General features: G+C 35.6%; 1 protein-coding gene across 4 annotated transcripts in view; it reads right to left on the reverse strand.

The window, feature by feature from the left end:
* The window catches only part of ASCC3 (activating signal cointegrator 1 complex subunit 3), a 287,466-nt gene that overhangs the window by 145,683 nt on the left and 124,064 nt on the right, over positions 1–17,719 (reverse strand). The gene's annotated exons all lie outside the window — the stretch shown is intronic.

Here is a 17,719-nt window from a genome sequence, read left to right on the forward strand (position 1 = left end):
AGATGCTGCTGTGAAAAAATAGGACAGAGAAAGTGATATTTGGAATCTTCTTCAAGAACAGCCTTTTGGTAGTCTACTGTTTATGAACCTAGATCTTGTGCAATGTACTCTTGAAGCACTCCAAAAAAAATATAATAACTTATACTTAATGACAACTTCCTCCCCAAAATTTCAAGAGACAAAGAGTCTGTAGTCAAGTCAGAATAATGATGATTTTTTAAATATCACATTAGCAAATTCAAAGTAGAAGACGTCATAAAAACTTGGCATATGTGTTTCTGGTTTTCATGCATACAGAAGAGTGGTTTTAGTACCAAAAAAGCCTACACAATTTAACATAATAGAAATGAATTTTATTTCTATTTGTTTACTTTTAAAATGCTGCAAAGTTTTAAAGGTTTTGTTTTAACCACACACAGGCTATATAGTCATGTAACGATACTTACCATCTGGAGAACACTAAACCCAATATGCCAAAAAAGGGCATCTTCTTACAGGACTCAGATGCAAAGTGGCTATTTACAACCTGATTCTCCACAGGTGATTCTCTGTAACCATTGACCAAATCAGAAGCCTTTCATTTCATAGGGCAAAGTAATGCTACACAGATATCTTTTGACACAAACTGTTTAATTTGTATCAAAAACCCTTAAATTAACAAGTACAATTACGGCCTCTAAACCAGTTTCTTTCACTCAGAAAGAAACCCTGGAAACACTGTGGTCAGTTCCTGAAAAAATCATCTTAGGGTTCAGTAGTAATCAAAAAGATACCTACACTGTTAGAAATTGATAAAAGGAGAATTAATGACAAAATGGAAATTCCTTCCTTTGAAGGAATTTGTACCAACATGTACAGTAGGCTTTGGAAATACAGTTGGGTATTATCCACTCAAGCCCACTGTCACTTGATTATATTATCAGCACATATAGCCCAAACCAAGAGACAGCAACGAGATGCTAATACTTATCCCTTTAGATATTATATGAAGCAATTTAAACTGATACAAAATTAAGATTCATTGCAATGCATGTTTCAGTTAAACCATGGCTGTATGTCCCCGATGGATGTAGAAGGGGAAAAGGTTTCTCTCCTTATAGAGCCAGTAACCATTAGCCAGTCAAAAACAGATGACACTTGATCCAACAAAGAGGCATTTGCATACACAAGGCAGTGAAACAATGCTCATTTAATTAATAAGAATAGACAGCAAATCCATTAAGGATGGGCAGGATTCTTTAAAGTAAAGAAACATGAAATAAAATTTGGGAAAAAAGATTAAGTCTGTCCAATTTACTGAAAGACTTCAAAAGGGAAATTAGTTGTAAGATCGAACACGCTCTGTCAAAACAGTAAACGTATCCAACCTGCTGCATAAAGACTGAATTTCTGTCTGCTATCGTAAGGAATCATGAAGCAGATTGAAGTAAATGAAGTGTACTTTTTCTTCTACTTGTTCCCTTATGTCTTATAGGAACATAACTACTTTGTCCTAGCAGATGATGCAGAACATATCTGCTGTCAGTGATTAAACATCACTTGGTTCCAACGTAGTAACAGCTGTGAACGTCTGTTAACCACATATTCCTGGGAAAGGTATGCCATGGAAAACACTCTATTTTGTTCCCCTTAAGCATCTTCTTTTGTCCACTGTCTGTGTAAATTGACGCCAGATACTTAGTTAGATAGATCTCCAGTTTGATCCAGTATTGTAATTCCTGTGTTTGCAAAACTCTCACACGGATTAGTTCAAGCCACTGGTTCATGAAAAGGCAAACACTTAATCTTAAAAACTGTTTAGCAAGTCTATCTAATTGCAACCAATGTGACTACGGAGTTATGGCTATGCTTTAAGGTAGCCTGAGCTGGCATTTTAAGACAGACATGTCATATTCCAGAGAATTGTGGGTTTAATTTTGTCCTTTTTGTACCACCATCCTTATACCTACTTGCAGTCTATTACTAATATAAATTATATATAATTTTATACATAAATATGTTAATTTATATAAACTATAAACTCACAATTGAAAAATAAATCAATCAATTCAGGTGATAACACCAGAAAAAAAGAAAAACAATGTGGTCATAACTTTGCCTCCTGGGAGCAATTACTCATTACCTATTTTAGCTTACGTGAACTATCTTTCTATCATTGTTATTGTAACACTATGACTCTTACAATCTTTAGCTTTCATCTGAGCAGAAATATTCTCAGATATGTAGTACTTGTCATCCTTGGAAACACACCAATTTTCTCTAACTTAGAAGCAACATATTGGCAAAATCTTTAAAAAATTTCTTTAGAAAGTAAGACGCACACAGCATAACAGAGTATAATTTATGACCCCTAAATCTTCATTAATTGTTTCAAGATAATGTGCTAATTTATCTTTTTGTAAATTCTTTTATAGACAGCCTGAATATGCATGTATTACAAGTCAAAACAGCAGTTTCACTTTATTAACAGATCCATCATGTCTTCTTCAGTGAGGTCTCAGTTACAAACTCTGTGTCAACAGGTTTCATTGAAAAAAGCTTTCACTGTTAAAATCAGAGTGATTTTATAGTTTATTAATTTTTCCCTTTTTAAAATGGAGTTATATGAGCAATTGATTTTTTGCCAACTAGATTAAAAATTCATCTTGTGAATTCATCTAGTTCATCCCAACTGAAAGTTTAGAAACACAGTAAATTCAGTATAGGGGAATTAAGATGAACTAGGAATGGACTTTTTTATTCATGTAATTCAGAAACTTTTGAAGTAGGAAGTGTAAAAATATTTGATGCTCATGTTGATTGCTTCAAAAAAAAGTCACAGTGGTGCTAGGAGGTTTTATGATTTAATCACAAGACAGGTGGTTTTCTTGATTGGTTTTACACTTTATTTACTCTTTTAGAATCAGTTTTACTTAGGTCTGACAGAAATCTTGAAATTACCACCTCTCAAATCTAAAAATCTCAAAACTAAAATGGCAACTTTGAAAATGTTGTTTATTAGCATTAGTATTAATCTGAAACATATTAGACTAATATAGTTCTGCATATTTTGACATGATATTGATAAATATTCATTCTCCTGACCTAAAAATTCATAATCAAAGACCAACTGAAGTGAGGTCTGACTGATTTTTTTTGGTCGAGGAGTTATGTGGTAAGAAGGAAAAAGCTAAAAGAAAAAGCTACAGTAGGAACGCTTTCAAACTCAGAAAGCGACTAATAAAAACAGTCAAATTAAAATAGCAAGCACATCTGTACATCAGTGTGTATTTATATCCAACAAGCCTCTTAATTAACCAAGGTATAATTTTTTATGCTTGTTTAATCAAGATACTAAAACTAAACAAGACACTCCACAAAAAATAGATTTTAGGTCTAGCCCTTTGGTGGCCTAAACTTTTTTTAAGAAGCAAAAAAGCAGTAGTGGGAAATGAGATCAGCTATAACCATAGGTCACATAGGCAGAGCCCAGTAAACTGGTCATAGAAAAGACGGTAGTAGAAAATAGTAGAAATTCCTCTTAACTGAGGAATCTTCCCTTGTATAAAACTCATTCCAGAAACTGTAATTGCGAGGAAAATCCCTCTTCGTTCCAGCCATAATCAGGCTGTTCCTTCAGTAACGGTCCCTATTGAAGTTCACTGTCCCTGTGAAGTCCTGGTCCTACTAAGACAATGGTAAACAAAAACAGAAACATAAGGAAATATCATTCGTGAAGACTTGCATGGCAACTTATTGTTGCTTTTCAGGCTTCTTCACTAGTGGGTTAAGTCTAACTTTTATCAATCAGACAGAAATATTAGAAACTCCAGTTAATTTGACTAATTATTCAGGTTAACTCGAGCTATTCTGAATTTCTATGGGAAAACAGAATTTGAAAGTTAACTATTCATTTTAGAATATTATATAACTACAAATATAGAAATGTAAGTACACTGTATACCTGAATCTTGGCCACTGAATTTTTCTAAAATGAATACATAGTATTACCTTTGTAATACTTCCATTTCAGTTAACCTACTTTAAAACTGATCACTCTAATAATAATCAGTTTGTCTCAGTTGAAAATAAACTTCAGGAAGCACTGAATCCTTTTTGAATATCTAGTGCCTTGATTTGTTTAAAAAAGTGATAGACTAGAGGACTAATCTCTAAAAAGTTACAAAAATATTATGAAGCACTATGGAAGATTTCTCAATGCAATAGCTGTACAGAATTTGGCATACCTGCATTCATCCACTTGAGACGCTAGACAAGATATATATGATTTCTAAAAAAGCAGATCTTAAAGCATAGCCATGAAAAGTACTAGAAATAACCATAATACCTCAAGAAATAAGAACATAAAGGAAACTAAATTGAAATTTCCTAGAAAAAGTAAAAGCTCTTTCTTTTATGTGTTATATTATATTATTTTATTAATTTAATAATATAGAAATTTTTTGGAAATCCAACACTATATAAAAAAAAAACAAGCTGGAGGCATAAAAAGCATCAACATGCTTTTTTACTTCATTTACCTTATGAACTGAGAGGTTATTATTTAAATAGCATATGTTTCTGCCCGGACTTGGCACAGGCTTGGTAAAGACTTGGTAAAATTTTAGTCATGATTTCCAAAGATTCTGCTAGCTGTAGCTGAAAGTAAACAGAACTTTGCCTCCAAGTGCAATTTCACAGCGTGATTTCCACAAGAATTGGAAATCAAGAAGGTTGTTTCTCTTTACAAAGGGAATACAAGATGTTTCAAATGCAGGATTGGGAATAATAGCTAGGCAGGAGAAATCCAGAAGAAAACCCAGAGTTGAAGGAGGTAGTTAGGCTATCATTCAGGCTTTATATAGCACTTAATTGGCAGAATGCACGCTAAATAGGATGGCGCTAAATTGGGAAACCACAGCCTTTACCAAACCTTTCCTTCTTATATTTAAACATCAACTATCACGTTTCTCCAAGATATGTGCCCCATTTTACATATGAAACGGATAATGCTCAGTTAATGAATCAACATGCTACTCATACCTCGTTTTACCTAGCATATACTGTTCAAACCCTGCTATGAAAATAGAATTAATGGTTTGTTGATGGGATTTTCTGTGAAGTTAATCATTATAAGAAGTTAGGATTCCATAACTTGAGAAAAAAAAAGTACACGACTGTTTCCTCATAACCACATTCTGCAACTGAAATTAGGATTAACTATTATTATTCTATATCACTTAATAAACTCAAAGCAGAGCACCTATTAACTCTGTTGAAGTGATTAGCCCCCAATACTCTTAATTAATACTCAGATCAATGTTACCCAACTCGTAATTCTCAAAACTTAGAACATCTGATTAGTATGTTCATCTGAAGCTTTTCATTTCAGCAGCTTCTGTAACATCATACGCAAACTATCAGAGGCAGGAACAGTATCTAAATTTTTAGTGAGGGGTTTCTTTGTCCCGCATAACAGACTATCTTCTTTTTCTATTATTTTCTATAGTACCCATCAGACATTTTTCATCTTGCAGAATGGAGTAAGTTACATCATTACACAGAACAACTTCCTTAACTTGTTAAATTGCTTGTTCCAAATGAGGAACTAAATGAAAGAAAGGTCTTATGCATAAAAATCCTCAGAATGTTTGCAGGCCAAAGAACACATTTGAAACTCTCTTTTTTTAAGCTGTACAACTGTACAGCTTCTCCTCGCTGATTCACTGCACAAGAACTCATATTACAATACCTTGCTAAGCATAAAACAATAATTAAGAAAGAAATGCTGATATAATTGTCCTGTGCTCAGACGCCTCTCTACAGTTCTGAAACATATCTAAGTTAGACGTGTAGCATTTACTAGCAATTATGTGCACTTTTGAAATTTACCTCTTTACTTTTTTTATACTAATAAGGCACTGAATGCACTCAATTTTATATATGCCAAGATCATGTATCAACATATGACTACACTCCTGGTTTAAAATGCTTATATAAATTGCTGAAAATAAATAGAAGCTCTTCATGAGGGGTAAACAGACAACAAGTCTGATTAAAACACAGATTGCTTTAAAGGTGCTCCATCTTATGGTTAAATGTTTACGTCTAATCTCTGTACATCACCAAATGATTGTGAAGAACCAGCACTAGTTAAACATTGTCATAAAAAGCCTTGCTGAACATTTTTCCCCGATAAAGTCGGTAAGCAATTACTAAATATGTTATGAAACAGCAATATAGTCTTAAGAGGGTTAATTTAGCCTGTCTTGTGTCAAAGAAATATGAAATATTTCTGTGGCAAAATCTCTGTGCATTAAATTATGCAAATAAGTTAGGAAAAGTAATTTAGAATAGAGAGAAGTGGTTCCACAGCTACAAGCTGTGTAATTAGATCTGTACTCTGCAGTTCAAAGCGAGCTCTGGTGTATATAGCCCTAGCGCTGAAAGCGTCTGCTACAGCTCTCCTGAAACCAAAGCTTTCAAATGCCAAAATACACAAGAAAAGAAAAAACAAGTGTGTCTAGGTTATCTCCCCAGAATTTTCTTAAAATGTTAAACAAATTAATTGTTTTCATCAGGCTTTGTTTAAAATTCACAACAGGAAGTGCTTATGTTTCCCAAATATTACATATGTTTCACATTCCAGGTTGTAATCTTCTTGAAACAAATGGCAGCATGTTAGTAAAGCGCTGAAAGGTGTGCTATTCGCAGTATCTGTGATAAGCAGCACTTTCCCGGTACCAGAGATACCTAACTAGTGGCTAGAAGAACTTGTTCTTCTTTTCACTTAGAGGATAAAGAAAAAACACCTCATGTATATGCACAACAGAAGTGTCTGAAATCGGTCAAAAATTACAATCAGGTACTTGAATTTTAAACACCCTTTCCTCTGCTTTGGACAGCAAAGATTCTTGTGCTGACTTTTGTTACTGCAAAACATCTCTTTCAAACTAATATTCTCTGTAATTACTCCAAAACGGCCCACTCATCCTTCCGGGGAAGCACATCGATTCTCTAAAAGTACCTTTCAATCTTGTTATTAGCGCCAGTCACCAACACCTCTGTTTTACATAACGCCTCTCCTTGAGAGGAGAATGACTAGGATTGGCCAGCCACTCTGCATCACAACTTCCAAAGAAATTAAACAAAAGAATGATTTACTGCAATATCGATTTTAATTACGTAGTTTAGAGACAAGTGTAAGTATATACACACCTTTTTTTTTTTTTTTTTTAAACAGCAAGAAATTGTTTTGGCTTCATCCAGCTGAATCCTGATAACACCTTCTTTTATGCAGAATCCAATTCTCGACCTGGGTATTACCTCTACTGAAAATGAACCCCTAGGGATATTAATCGACCGATCAATCCATCCAGCCATTTTTTGCCTTAAACTCAAAATGAAACCTCCTCCAAGGGTTTTGCAAAACTCAGTACTTTATGAAGTTTCGGCACTTCTCCCCAAGGAGTACTGCCGGCCCCTAATTATGTTAAAAATGATGTCTCTTGACATCACAGCTCTTCATCAAAAACATTCACCCCCTAATGCAGAACAGATAGGTTACCAGCTCTTAACAATACCGTGGCAGTATATTAACGTGATTTCCCTCTCCTCTCACTAACATCACAGTAACTTATGAAGGTCACTACATAGATCTACTTACTAAAACAAACAGGAGCAAAGTATATAAGGTAAGAATTTATACAAGGAAATCCATACTAACGCTTAAAAAGTTTAATGTACTTAAATACAAGCCTTGCTCTTTATTTTTGCCGATTTTATGTTATATATTCAAGTCTTTCACACATTAAGCAGTATTTTCTTTTTAATTTTAATACATCTCAGATTTCAAAAAATAAAACCCAATATAATCTTCATGTGAATTAAGATCCTCATTTAAACTACAGAAATTTGATAGATTACTAAACTACCTACAAACTAATCCTAATGACACATTTGTACACCCTTCCTTTTATACAGAAAACAAATATTTCACAAGTTAAAAGCAGCCTGCATTTACTCATCAGGTCAAATTAAATAATGTGCACTACAATACAGAAATTTTAATTCAAGCTGAGTTGCCAACCCTCCCCCACAAAAAAATTCAGCACCAGTCACATCTGTAAAATCTGCAGATTTCAAGACAGACACTCAGCAAATTCTGTTGAAAAATAAAGGTAAGCAATAAAGAAATCTATAATGCACCATCAACTAATCAGTACTGTAATGTGATGCAATCTAATTTGAATTCTTGATAGATTACCATTAATTGCTGCGTCTGCTAAGTTTTGATTTAATTATTCAGTGAAATAAATTACTTTTGATCATCCCTGTTTAAATAAAACCTAGGTTTTTTGAAAAACCTCTGTGGAACCTAATTAAAAAATGTCTAGTTAACGGAGCTATTTAGCTAATCATTTTTCTTTTTAGATATGCTAGCACTTGTGAGTATTAACTGCTATTTAATGTATAGAGATTTTACGGTAAAAGTAAACTAACGTGCACTTGCTATCTACACCTAAAAATTCTACTTTTTAATACTCTACAAATAAGACATCTGCCCTACAAGTTCAATTTATATATTACTTCAGTGTGGAAACTTATTTGCTTCTTTTTACTTAAGATGTGCCAGTCCAAAACACTATTATATGGTACAGTCCAATCTCATTTTTACTATTGCTCATGCAATCTATGTAAAAGCTAAGGTGAAGACATTAAATCTGGAACTACTTTCCTCATTTTCTTCCTTTGCAACACTCCTTCATGTAGCCTTCTGTTTTGTATATCTATTCATTTAAAGAGGTTCTACTATCAAAGACTTTGAAATATTTGAACATCATTCTTACATTCATTTCTATTTCCCTTCTTGCTGCACTTGCTGCTCCATCCTCTCTCACTTATTGTTATAATCTTTATTGTTATAATTCTAACGTTTCTTGTTATAATTCTCACTATAACCTTGTTTGTCCTTATTCTCTTCCTTCTTCCTTGTTCTTTCACTCTCTTTGTAGTATCATCAATACCAAAAGATCTTCCATTCATCCATAGACTTTTAAACACAAAAGCCTATTATTATTACCGCTCAAATTTTTTTTGTAGGAGTCCTAATTATATAACATCTTTGCCTTTAGTGAAAAAGAAATACATTTGGAAGAGTTCACTGACTAACCATGGTTGTTTTTTTTTTTTTTTTAACATATCTTTCTCTTGTTTTTATAAAATTTACACTCTGAAAAACTTACTCTCTTACTGTTCGATTTCTGGCTGGCAGAAGCTGATTTAGAAGGTGCACAGAATCCTCCGGTCTCAGCAGAAAGTGGATCTATTAACAATAAATAATAAGTATGGAGACTGCACTGCAAGAAAATGGCTTTGCCACTGTTAGATATCAAACTGACTTTTTAGGATTACATCTGACAAGACTTCTTAGCCTCAAGTGACAAAGGAATTTTCCATTAATTAAAGACTGATAAATTCTCTCCCTCATCTTGTGATTTTTTTTCCAAGTTAACCTCATATTTGATATGAACTGAGCTCCTACTAGTTAGCTCAGACATTAACTTTTTTCCTTCTCTCAGAAGACTGCTCTTTCAAGCCTTCTACCAGGGTTCAAATCTAATCTGTGTAAAAACATAGTCTTATTTGTATATTCTTTTCTACTGCGTTTTACTTCTGTTAAACTCCAGATCTAACAATTCTGACACATCGTAAAATATAATCGCGTTGCATACAGAACGTTTCTTGCGGGCTGTTTCTACTCCGTAACCATAAACATTCTGGGCTGTCAGTCCTTTTTGTTTTTTGTTTTTTCTTTTTCCCTTGCAAACTGTGTTCCTATCCTGTGGGCAAATCATAGGTTTCCTTTTCCCAAACAAATATTAAGAATGAATATTTATATGAGAATGCAAGGAACATTTAAAGGAAAATCATAGGGTAGGTGAGCATGCAAAGAACCTCTGGAGATCTTCTGGTCTAAATCCCTCCCTCCTCCCCTCCCCCCTAAAGCAGAATCAGCTACAGCAGGTTGCCCACAGCCGTGTCCAGTAAGGTTTTGAATATCTCCAAGGATGGAGATGCCACAACCTCTCTGGGCAACATGTTCAAGTGCTCAAACACCCTCACAGTGGCTCCATCTTCTTTACTCCCCCTGATATCAGGTATTTATACAAATTGATTAGATCCTCCTAAGCCTTCTCCAGGCTGAAGGGTCTCAGCTCTCTCTGCCTCTCCTCATATATCAGATGTCCCAAGACCTTAATCATCTTTCTGGCCCTTTGCTGGACTAGCACTTGGAAACAGCACTAGATATAGCCACATCCATGCTGAACAGAGCAGAAGGATCACCACCATTGACCTGCTGGCAACGCAGCCCAGGATACCATTGGCCTTCTTTGCCACAAGGGCACATTGCTGGCTTAGGTTCAACTTGTTCTCCACCAGCATGCCCACGGCCTCTTCTGCAAAGCGACTCTCCCATCAGTCGAGTCTCAGCTTGCACTGGTGCAGGGGGTTGTTCCTCCCCAGGGGCAGGACTTGGCAGTTCCTGTAGTGCAACTTCAGGAGGTTCCCCTCTGCCCATCTCTCCACTCTGCTGAGGTCCCTCTGAAGGGCAGCACAACTCCCTGGTGTTTCAACCACTCTTCCCACTTTTGTATCCTCTGCAAACTTGCTAAAGGTGCGTTCAGTCCCATCGTCCAGGTCATTAGCAAAGAGGTTAAACGGTATTGACCCAATATCAACCTCCGAGGTACACCACTACTTGACCACACAAGTCACTACTTGACTCCAGCTGGATTTTGGGCCCCTGATCGCAACCTTTTGACCCTGACAGTTCAGCCAGCTTTCAGTCCACCTCACTGACCGCTTATCTAGCCTCTACTTCATCAGTTTCTCTAAGAGCATGTTATGGGAGACAGTGTCAAAAGCCTTGCTGAAATCCAGATAAACAACAGCCGCTACTCTCCCCTCATCAGAGAAGGCTGTCAGGCTGGTCATGCATGATTTCCTCTTCAGAAATCCAGGCTGACTACTCCCTATCACTTTCTTGCCCTCTGTATATTTGGAAATGCTTTCCAGGACTATTGGCTCCATCACATTCCCATAGGTCAAGGTTAGGTTGACCAGCCTGTAGTTCCCGGGATCCTCCTTGTTCTTCTTGGAGAGAGGAGTGATATTGGCTTTCTTCCAGTTCTCAGGAACCTCCCCCCCAGTCACGGTGAACTTTCAAAGATAATTGGGAGTGGCCTCACAATTACATCAGCCAGCACCCCTCAGCATGCGCGTGTGCATCCCATTAGGTCCCCTGGACTTGTGCATGTCCAGTTTTTTCAAATGTTCCCTGAATTCATCCTCTTCCACCGAGGGTAACTCTTCCTTTCTCCAGACTTTCTCCCCGGTCTGCAGAATCTGAGATTCCTGAGGACCAGTCTTATTAATAAAGACTGAGGCAAATAAGGCATTCAGTATCTCTGTCTTTTCTATATCTTTTGTCAGCAGGGTCTCTGCCCCATTCAGGACCAGGCTCACATTTCCCCTAGTCTTCTTCTGTTATTGATGTGTTTACGAAGCCCTTCTTGTTATCCTTGATATCTCCCACCAGATTAAACTCCAGATAGGTCTTGGCCTTCCTAGTCCCATCCCTGCATACTTGGACAACACCTCTACCTTTCTCATCTGTCCCTGTCCACCTTCTGAATACAATTCCTTCTTATGTTTGAGTTTTGACAGGGGCTCCTTGTTCATCCATGCAGGTCTTCTGCCTCCTTTGCTTAACTTCTTCCTCATTGGGATGGACCATTCTGGAGGTTGGAGGAGGTGGTCCTTGAATATCAACCAGCTCTCCTGGACTCCTCTTCTCTCCAGGACCATATTCAATGAGATTCTACTGAGCAGGCTCTGAAGAGGCCATAGTCTGTTCTCCTTAAATCCAGGGTTGCAATCCTGCTATTTGCTTTGTTCCCTCCCCTCAGAATCCTGAACTCACTGCAGCCAAAGTTGCCCCCGACCTACACATCTCTGACCAGTTTTCTTTGCTTGTAAGTATGAAGTCCAGCAGAGCGTCATCCCCCCTTGGCTCTTCAATGAAGAAGTTAACATCAATACACTCCAGAAACTTCTTGGACTGCTACTGCCCTTCTGTGTTGTTCCTCCCGCAGAAGCCAGGTGTTTAAAGGCTCCCATGAGGACCAGGGCCTGTGAATGTGAGGCACGTTCCAGTTGTCTGAAGGTGGCCTCATCTATGTCTTCTTGCTGATCAGGCAAGCTGTAGCAGGCACACTACAACGTCACTCACTTTTTTCTGCCCACTTATCCTGATCCATATGGTCTCAACGGGTTCATCACTTGTACCGTGCCTGCTGTGCATGCCAACTTCCCCTCCATCCATCCTGGCCTGTACTTCCTAAAAAGTCTGTATCCATTGCAGCATTCCAGTTGTGTGAACTATCCTACCACATTTCCATGGGCAGATCCTAGCCTTGCAACTGCATGCAAACCTCTAATTCCCACCAAATGCTCCCCATGCTGCATGTGTTAGTGTACAGGTACCTTAGAGGCACCCAGTCATGCTGATGTAAAACACGATCCTGTGTTTTCTGCGACAACGTGAAAATGTAAGATTTAGGGGTTTGGTGTCATTTCCCCTCTATTATGGATCCTTTAGAACATATAAGTGTGATTCCAGACTTATATGGTGCAGGTTCTGGACCATTAAGTTTGACACAAAGCCTCTAGAATTAAAATAGGAGAGTCTGATGATATGAGAACTCTACACTGAAGAACACCGAGTGTGTATACAGTAGCACTAATAGAAGGACGTTTCTGAGTAAAAAGTACTTGCTCATGTACCTGCTTCAAGTACATGAAGCTTCATTAGCTTCATGACTTCTTTATAGGTTATACAACAGTTACACATATTTTTCACTAATGTATACTGATTGGTTTGTCTGATTTAATTTACAGGAGGAAGTTATAAATTGCTACTAAAATGAATCATTGCAAACTATCTTTTTTATTATCTTTTACTATCTTATTTATTATATTTTGAATCATATTGGATAGCCTATAAAGTAAATGCTCAGTTATGGAATCAATGCTAAAAATATGGATTCTGAATACTAAAATAAATCCTTTTCAGGACAGTAAAATGAGATTTATGCTATCTTCAATTTGTAGCATTAGCCAAACATATTTAAGCTGTAGGTAAATTAATATAAAAATCTAATTAATTTTATTTCCAAGCCTACTTGTAGTTTTAGATAATTTATTTTACTAGATTTATGTAGTTATTGATTCCTCCTGAAAACAAAGCAGAAACACAACCAAAGCCAGTCTGAGGCAATTGGAGGGCGAAGAGGTTGACAGGAGAGAACATTCACTGCCTTAATATACTAAAACTAGGAAAATCTAAACCAGAAAAAGATCCTTGCAAGATTTTTAATGTGTTTTTACTCCAAAATAGTATGAAGATCTAGCCTTACAAACTGCAGAGGAAAAATGAATATGGTGAAAACTACAGTAGAAGGCAAATTAGTCACTAAGACAAACAAACAATACTTAGTATACTGACTCCTATAGGTAGTAGAAATTGTCCTGAATTATAATTGACAGGACAGAAATAGCAATGTCTGTTCTTGTATAGAAAATCAAGCAACAATAGCTGTTCTATTACTATGCAAATATATATCATTAGGCAGCTAACAATTGCATTTCTGCAGATGCCAATGGACTTGAACGATAATTATTATTCAGCGTTATAAGCAGCTTTTGACGGAATCTTTTTTTTAGCAAAGCAAGAACATAAAAGAATTTCTTTCAAGTATTTCCCTTTGTCCTGTTTTGACATTAACTAGTCTGAAAATAAATGTTTCTACATTATCGTAAATTGTATTTTTGACAAATATCACTCCAGAACAAGAATTGTAAAAGTCTACTGTATCTCTTGCTATGTTTCCAAAACTATATTTACTTACATATAAACCATCCATTATGTGTTAAAATAACACAGGAGCCAGAAGCAGTATGCAGATTCCACTCAGCTTTGTTGAAGGGAAGAAATATAGAGGCTACTGGAGAAATCCTCCTACCTATTTGTATTCCTTTAGACATAAGTAAAAACTGTAAACTAATTGTCATGTCAGCCATTATGCCTCCTGGTTTTGTAAGACCTAGTAACATAAATAAACATACTAAACAGTTAAAGAGTAGAATAGTCAGCATTCTTCCAGTTTACTTCTTGTTTCTTCAGTAGTACTTTAAAAATAAAAACACATACCTGTATCAACAAGCTCTTTTTCTGCCTAGCCAATAGGTTTCTAAATCAATAGGGAAGTGAAGAACTGATTTCAAGTATAAGCAATCTTATTAATATAAAGCTTGTTAAATTTATGAAGTTAAATAATGCACTTGCTTGCAAACAATAGTAAACTGTGCTAGAACTATTAGAATGTCCCATGTAAACCTATGCTCTTTATACCCAACTCTTCTCAAGAAATCATTTTCTAAATAAGAAAATTATAAATACCTCATAATTAAATATATGAGAATATATGAACTTATATTCTGGAATCATCTAACAAAGAAGCCTGTCAGCACTCAGACACCACAGTGCTACATACCTTTCCTACTCTGAAAAAGTGAATAAAAGTATGAAGTCAAGAGGAATTTTTTGATGCATCTTAGTGTCTTCAGAAAGAATTTTTATTCCTGATCCTCACGGATTCATCTCAAAAGCTGATTATCTACAGCATCCTATATTACTGTATATTTCAAATTAAAACCCATTAACAAAATTGCTACTAGATTCTCTGGTAACATTTGTTAAAAATTATGTGGTAAACACCAGCTCTTGGTGGACAGTAGTTACGTTGCTAGATTTTGAACTTACAGAATTTCTGATGAGAAATGAGAATTTCTGATATTGTTGATACTATCTATTAATGTCACATTAAACACAGATATACATTTCTTTCAAGGCTACAGAGCAAGAATTTTCAAAAGTGTTTCACCACTGACAATCCTCAACATTTGTTCCCAAATATTATTTATCTTTATCATTGAATTTTTAGGGAAAAACAATATATAGTTGAAAGGGGTCCCCAGAACCAACTTTCCACAGTCTTCTGGACCACTAATGGTCTGAAGTCGCACGTTTGAAATACAGCTTTCAACTAGAGCTAGCAAAACTCATAGCATTAGGCTGCAAGACTGATAAGGCTGCCTTTTCCAGATTGGTAAGCGGAAGAACAGATTTGGTAGTAAGCAAGCCATACATCTGTAACTTAACACTTCAACGGTCACAAAAAGCCCATTGGCTTAAGATAGTCATTGCAAAGTAAATCACTATTTCCTTAGAATATAACTATAGGCTATGGAAGTTGTTAATTTTGAATTTAAAGTTTAAATTTCTTTTAATGATTCAGTGTATATTCACAAAATCAGAAGAATGAAAATTCTAAATAGCAGCAATTGCTCCCTTAGCAGTCGTACTACCAATGCAGACATTACTGTGTATCTGTGCGAGACGATAAGCATATAACAAACATCTAGTGAATCCATCATTATTGGAATAAAATTATACTGATGGTTTTGGTCTACATAAATTCATCATGAACACACAGGCACAAGTATACAGATAAATTACTATGCAAATACAAACAGATATATGTAAGAATTAGCATAAAGAACAGAAATATAATGCACAAATATTTAGAAGGATATCCAACTGAAGAATAATGTGTTAGTGCATGCATAACTTGTACCTGCAATCATTTCCAGCGCTTTCCTCAGTTGTTCATATAAGCAGCTGACCAGGTGTTAAACAATTAAAACTCAACCAGATTTGGCCAGAAAATTTAAACAAAAAGACTATGTACATATGTACATGACAGTAATACATAAAAAAAATTACCAGATCTATTGTACTCTTATGAAAAAGGCAATTACTGCGGAAGTGAAACACATGAAGAAATGAAGAAGATGCCGAAGAACACAAAAGCAGTGCACCATGACAGGATTAGTTTGTGTTTCTGCCAAAGAATCCATACAAATGAATGAGCCCTAAGTGTACAAAACCTGCACAGGAAATTCTACAGAAAATTATCCAAAATACCTAAGTCTTCACTTAATTTGCTGACATGGAAATAACATCTAAAGAGAGTAGCCACAATTCAGCTGTCCTAGCCGACCACTTTACCATCTGTAATTGTGCAATTTTTATACACACATGTGAAGGTAGACAAACATGCACACACATATATAAAAAACATAATACATATATGTTCAAATAAGCCTCATCAGATTATGAAACACAAGCAAGCTATATCGAAATAAAGAAACAAATAAAAACCTATCCAGATAAATAATATATTTCAACAAATTCAGTAACCTTTCAGAATTATTTGTCCAAAGGATGCTATACACACTATTTAAACCAGGAAGAAACTTAGCGCACGCTGAATTCTCAAAGTACTGAACTCCAGACAGACCTTTGAAAAAATACTGCTCTACTAAATCTTATCTTAAAATACAGCTATAAAAACACTGTCAACAGTTGCTTGAAATAACTAAAGCTTATTAAACTTTTATCTTCATACTGCTTCTGCAACCAATAAAGAAATTTAATCCATCATTTTTACAGATGAAATTAATATCTGCCAAATTCACTTCTGACCATTTAATATAATAGATTTAAATAACTACTCAGCTTTCCTTTTTTGGTTTAAGGTGGCATTTTAAGAAAAACAAGATGACACTTCTTAATACTGAAAAGTTCAAGTCAATTATTTTAAATAGAGAGCAATTACAGACAAAGGGAATCCTTTTGGTACAATATACCGCACCAAAACAGTTTTGACTATATGAATTTGCATGCAACCTGCATTTGATGTGATATCAATAATCCTGATTTCAAGAAGTATTAAGATAATAGTTGGAAATCACCCCAAGATTTTGAGAGGTTTATTGAAAATAACATATAGCATTTTGATATTACTTCTAATTAACTAAATGCAGTGGTATAGAGAGACTTTTTAATTAAGTACATGAATTATAATTAATATTGCAAGCCTCATCTCTACAAAACTGCATACTAACCACTCAGAACAGAGACTAATTAAATATTTAGCAAGTAGACATGGCTGTACTCTGCACATTAAAAAAAAATCCAGATTTCATTTTAAAAGATAAAAGGTAAAGCTGTCATGAACATAGGGTATGCAGCAAGAACAATACTAAATTTTAGCAAAATGGTAACTGAGACGGACGACGTCAGCTAAACCTAATAAACTAGTTCAAAGCTGAAGAGCAAAAGCACAGAAGCTGACAAGAACGCACTTGAAAAAAGTACTTCTCTTCAAAAGCTTGTTAACAAAACTGCACTGAAATAAACACAGAATGGGAAGTCTGAAGAACACCACTCGTTCGCATCATTGCAAATGGATGGATCTGTGTAAGTCTGTCTGTTGTTTCAAGTAATTCTCCTTCACATTTTTAGATTAATGGTAAAACTTCCAGGATGCTAGTTCTAAAATACCTGCCATTTATCCACTACCTTAAGACTACTAAGGCCTGCTAGCGCTGAAGTTAATTGGAGCTATTGCATAAACATATTTAATACAGAATACAAGGCTAAATAAGAAGAGTCACGATTCCAACCTGGACAACGGATCATGTGTGACATGTACAGTCCAAGGGACCAAAAAAGCAAGAGATGTGCAATCAGAACAATGACTTTCCCAAC

This window comes from Struthio camelus, chromosome 3 (assembly GCF_040807025.1).
Source record: "Struthio camelus isolate bStrCam1 chromosome 3, bStrCam1.hap1, whole genome shotgun sequence".
In the NCBI taxonomy this organism is placed as follows: Eukaryota; Metazoa; Chordata; class Aves; order Struthioniformes; family Struthionidae; genus Struthio; species Struthio camelus.